The sequence below is a fragment of the Nicotiana tabacum genome, chromosome 20 (genome assembly GCF_000715075.1).
Source record: "Nicotiana tabacum cultivar K326 chromosome 20, ASM71507v2, whole genome shotgun sequence".
Classification (NCBI taxonomy): Eukaryota; Viridiplantae; Streptophyta; class Magnoliopsida; order Solanales; family Solanaceae; genus Nicotiana; species Nicotiana tabacum.
Window position 1 is genome coordinate 53,958,653 of NC_134099.1, and position 5,803 is coordinate 53,964,455.

Consider the following 5,803-nt stretch of genomic DNA (forward strand, 5'->3'; position numbering starts at 1 on the left):
TGGCAATGGGATGGCTTGACATGATGCTTCAGTGTAGGCGTCGGGGAGGCCGCGTTCGTCAGGCATAGCCATATGCCTAGAGGGTTTCTTACTCTGTCCTGGCTTCGTCCTTTGCTTTCACCGAGTTGGGCTTCGACGAACACTGAGGTCGAGGACGAGGTCACGATCTCCTACCCTCAAAATCCCGAGGCATGCTTCCGGAATGTCTCGACAACGGGTAATTAAGTCCTCTGATTTTACCGTGTACAGATAGTCTCTTCGTTTTCCATATCGAAGAGGTGGGAAATGATTTTGACACTTGCCTCCCCGAGCTTCTTTTGGCGATGTTATACTGATGATGCGACCTCTGGCTTGTGCTTTTTTTATCGACCTCGTTCATTGCATTCTCTGATTTTTGCTTCCCAATGTGTAAGTACCACCGCCAGTTCAGTTTTCGTAGGTGCATTAACTGCGCCCGTCTGTCAATCTTTCGATATATGGATGACTGTGCCATAGTCCCCTATAAATGGGGGGTGCCTTGGCTTGGATTTCACCATCTCCAAGTTTCTGTTGGTTTGGCTTGCTTGCCTTTTCTTTTCTCATCTCATTCTTTCCTCGCTTGAACATCATGTCTATGGCTTATGAACTTAAAGCTGTTTGGAGGAGCTTCCTCGGACTGCCTCGTGACCTTCTGCCGGAGCTTCTTTCCGCTGGACGCAGATGTACCGTCCTGCTACCACCGTTGTTGTTGATATGCCCACCTTTGCCGCTACTACTGGGTCGAGGTGATGATAAATGGGGAGTCGATTCCTCCCTTATGTAGGTGATAGTTCGGATTTTGCACTGTTGCTCAAAAGGGGGCTTGGAATATTCACCACTGCTCACCTTCATACTCTGGCTCGACGTGGCGCTCTGCTTCGATCTGGGGGCTTGCATGGCTGGAGGTTCTAAGAAGTGGATTCAAAGTAGCCGTGCAAGTGGGACCGAGGACTGTTCGGTCTGCTGTCTCTCCGAGGTTTCTTTGGCCAAAGAAGGTCCTTGGGCTTCGGAGAGATATGGCATTTTTTCATCCCTTCCTGTCACTTGCTCTATCTCTCTGGGATATCAGTGTGGAAGGTTGGGATGAACTCCTGAGGATACGTGCTTGCAGGGGCCTATTGTGGACTTTCAAAGGTGGGTCGGTCTCCGGGTCTTCACCTTGCGTGTGCATCCCTTTGCTTTCTCCGTTAGGCGTAGATATCAACTGTAGGCCTTTGTAACTGTATGTAACGAACCCATGAGGGCTACTTGAACACAAACTTTTATGAATAAGAAATGAACTTTGTCGATCTCTGCTTTTGAATTTTGCTCTTTTTCTGTATGCTTTCATGCCCTTCAAGGCTCATCGAATGTTTCTTTTTGTGTTGTTGATCGCTAATATTTAGCTTGGGCATAAGTGTTTGCCCTAATGTTTTGCCGATCGACATGGGTTCTGTTCGATCCCATCATCATATTTCGGGACAACTCTGGGTCGATCTGATGGATCGAGGCTATAGGAGTCCCCCGAGTTATTCGGAGATCATGCATTGAGTTCCGGGGTCTCCGGGGGTGCTGCCCCGGATGTAGGTCATCTTCGGGTACCCCGGGGTCCTTATTGATCTGGATGTAGATAGTCCTCCTAGGCTGTATGAGATAGACTTCTACTGAGGAGCTAGTATGTATTTGGGCTACTTTCTCGGTCCTTTGTGTGGCTTTCGCGATCGGAGCTTCCTGCATTTATTCTTCCGTCTTATAGAGAGCTATTTGTGAGATCATTTATTTACCTTGCACTGAGTGCCGGTCGTTGAGAGCTCATCGAGGTCGGACCTCTCTAGGCTGGGTTTTCTTGTCGTAGAGTGTTGTCCTGATCATGGAGATAATACGAATGACTCCTCTAGTTATGAATCCTCGTTGGAGGATGCTTCCGGGGTCGATTATCGACCAGTCGATCTGTATCGAGGCCGTTGGCTTCTCGGGGCTTGCCTCGGGCGGGTGAATAATCGCTTATTTTCACATATATATGGAGCGACCTCGACTTCTTTGCAAAACTCTACTATTTTCAAATAGCCGCCTTTTCGTTCTGGTATAGGGGACTGCATATTTCTAGGCGCGAAAGTATTGGTGCGCACCTTTGTTTCGGCCTGTTAGCTCCACCATAGCCATGGAAACTGCTTCGGGGCCGATCCGACAAAAGGCCGGGGGTGTTGCTCTTGGTGCTCAGGAATCAAGGGAGTTCGCTTTGGAGATGGCGTCATTGCTAAGGGGAGAACATCTGGAGATGGCGAGGAGATACTATGGGTGGAGTGAAGGGGTAGTCCTACAGGCACTTTCCCACGGCGAGGGTATTGCGGATTCTACTGATGGATTCATGAACGTGTATTTATATCCTTTCGCCTTTAGCCCTCCTGATAGGATCGTGATTGAATTATGTCTGAAGTATTGGGGTCACCCTGGTGTAGATTCATCTGTCATTTTGGAGAATGGTGTTGATGATGAGGTTCTTTACGGAGAAGGTCGGGCTCGAATTCACACTCGATCATCTTGTCAGGCTATATTGTCCCTTCCATCATCGACTCCTACTAACTCTGAGGTGTCTCTCATCCACACCCTTTGTCATAGATGATGAGGAAGGCGGGAATCGAGAGTGGGCCAATTGGTTCATCCGGATTCGGACGGCTGACATCATCCCTGCGGAGTTCTTGCCATTTCATAAAGGGTGGAATTATGCTCGTAAGTGATGCGTTTGGAGCTTTTTCAAATCTCGTCTATGGCAAAAATCAGCTAAGTAATAATCTTGTTTTTTTTATTTGCAGCAACTTCATGGATTCTAGGTGAAATTCATGATCTGCCCGGCTGGGTCCGGAAGCTGGTAACCCATTCGTCCTATGATGAACGCAGGTGGTGAGCTGTGATTTGTACTTAATGGCAGACAGAACACCGAGGTATGTTCATACGTTGCTTTTGCTTTGCCTTCGTAGATCCAAGGTAACACTTTTCCCTTCCATTTGTGACTGATTCGACGCTTGTATATACCGGGTAGTTCCTTGGGACGAGGTAATGTTCCTCTGAAAAGGGGAAGGAGTCGTTGGCCTCTGGCTCGTGGAATGATGGAAACGATGTGGATCGAAACTTGCGATGTAAATGAGCTTTCATCGGTATCGGTCGGGCTCGTATCTCCGAAGAGGGGGTGCTACCCGAATCTACTGCTCCCTGAGTTCCCGATTCCCAGCCGGCGGTTCCTTTGAGTGAGCATGTCGTGCCTGAGGTTGGCTCTTCTAGGACCGCAGGGGAAAAATCAACAGTAGTGTGTTTTGACTTCGAGGAAGTCTGTCGGCTCCATTTTGCGGAGAGTTTATGAAATAGTTCACCTGTATCCCGTGTCCTCCTCCCTCTATTGATCCTTCCTTACGCAGGCCTGTGAAGGGCTTAGGTCTGAGCTACTCCATCAAGGGCCAAGCTCTAGAAAATTTGGGATGAGGGTGAGTCCCATAGGCTCCTCAGCGAGGAGAAAAAAGTCGAGTTGCAGCGTTGGCGATATGAGGCACATCGGAGCTCGAACTATAAGAGTTATTTGGCGGAGCAGGTAATTTTCCAATAGTGTGTGCTTCACTCCTTTCTGGCCTTGAGGCTGATTCCTCTTTGCTGTATCAGCTGCGGAAAAAGTCAGAATTGCTTGCGGGGAGCTAAGGGCTCAAGCGCAGGCTCGAGCTTTGGAGGAGATGAATGTTTCGGCCAAGGTCCCTGCCCTCGAGTTCCATGTCCGCTTCACTCAAGACAATGCCAAAGTTCAGGCCGATATGATTGGGAAACTTGAATCGGACCTCTCGAAGGTCAGAGCCGATATAATTCATGCCCGGACGGAGGCGACACTGAACCCAGCCAAGGCCGATCGTGAGATGGTGATTTGTGTGAAGGATGTCGCTGACGCCCAAGCTAAGCTAAAGCAAACCCTGGACCGGGAGTGGAGGATTGAGGAATATGTTCGCTTTAAATCCTGGAGGGAGATGTTCGAAGAGATCGGTGCAAGGGGCTTCGTTCTCTTGGAGGAATTGGCTCGAGCACGGGCGGATGAACGCAATGCTCGGTGGCTTCTCATCGATGTTGCGGAGGGCGATTTTGGCAAGTTGTAGTCCTTTTAGTACAATATGTAGATTTTTCCCTTTTGTCGCTTTGCTCCGGATATGTGTAGAGTATGCCTGTATAAGAATAATACGTTTTTTCTTACGCATATGATATACCTTATGTACCTTCTCTCCCTTTTTTTGTTGTTGATTTCGATCAGGCGGGCTGGTTTTGGCGTTTGGCGAGGTCCTCCTCGGTCCGGAACTGATCAGACGGGTCGGGGACTCTTAAGTGTGATCCTTGGCGTGAGCAGATGCTGGGGCCTCCATGCTCGGTCTGGACATTTAGGCTCAGTTTTTGAATTGGGCTCCGGCTCGAGCTTTCCCGCCTTCGGATCTTTTGTGCCCGTGCGGGCGGATGGTGGCTGGTTTTATCTTTTGCCCTTGGGCATTTTGTTGTTCCGACCGCTTTGAGTCCATTATCCGAGTCACGCCGCGACTCGATCTTCAACTGACCCGTAGGTTTTTTCCTGCCAACATGGGCGGATGGTGATGGCCCTTTGTGCTTCTGAGCTGAAGTGATCTTGCGGGCGCGTGGCCTGGGGATTTAGTTGGCTGATGACGGTATCATCTGAGCCATGCCTTTAGGCATATTTCTTTTTAGCTATTTTAGCGGCCCAGTCTCCGAGTTGTGCCACGACTTGAGCTGTAATTGACTCTCAAATTACCTTAAATTTAAGGTTGGCGATAATGTCTTCTTATTTCCTGCCCTTGGGCATTCGGCAATTTTCGGGCCCAGTCTCCGGGTCGCGTTGCGATCCGGGATGTAATTGGCCCTTACATTTCATGGAGACCCTGGCGGCAGTAGTACTTGTGTCGTGCCCGTAGGCATATCGCAATATTTGGGCCTAGTCTCTGGGTGGCGTTGCGATCCGAGCTATAATTGGCCCTTACATTTCATGGAGACCATGGCGACAGTATTACTTATGTTTTGCCCGTAGGTGTATCGTAATCTTCGGGCAAGTCTCCGGGTCGCATTCCGATCTGAGTTGTAATTAACCCTTATATTTTACTGCATTTCCGGCGATGGTGGTATTTATGTCGTGCCCTTAGGAATATTGCACTTTCTGAGTCCAGTCTCCGAATCGCGTTATGATTCGAGCTGTAATCAACCCCTAGCTTTTTTTGAATTTTCGGAGATGGTATGGTGGCCCTTATGCCGCTTGGTCATAGAGACCTTTTGATATGTGGCTCGTAGGCTTGTATAGTTAACTATTTTGGATCCGGTCTTCGAATCGGGTTTCGATTCGAGCTCATTTAATCCTCAAATTGTCAAAATATTTAGCTGGCGACAATGGCTCTTATGTTGTTTGGTCATATAGACCTTTCAATATGTGGCCCGTAGGCTTGATTAGCTGGCGACAATGGCTCTTACGCTATTTTTTGCCAGTGGGCTTTGTATCCGCTCATTAAGGTCTTTTTGTAATATTTTGCCTGACCCGTTGTCGGTTCCATAGGAACCTCGATTTCAAGTCGTTGTCGGCGATGATTCGAGCACCTCGTAAGGTTCATAGCTCGTATGTCGAGTAATGGCCTACGATTTTTTAGCAACAATCGGGCGTCCCCGAGTCGCGTTATTTGGGCTGTATTAGCCATTTTGACCGTAGTCGTATGCGTTTGGCAGAAGCCATTTTTGATCCCTTAGTGATAGTTTAGGCATCTACGACGAGGGTATGCCCTTTAGG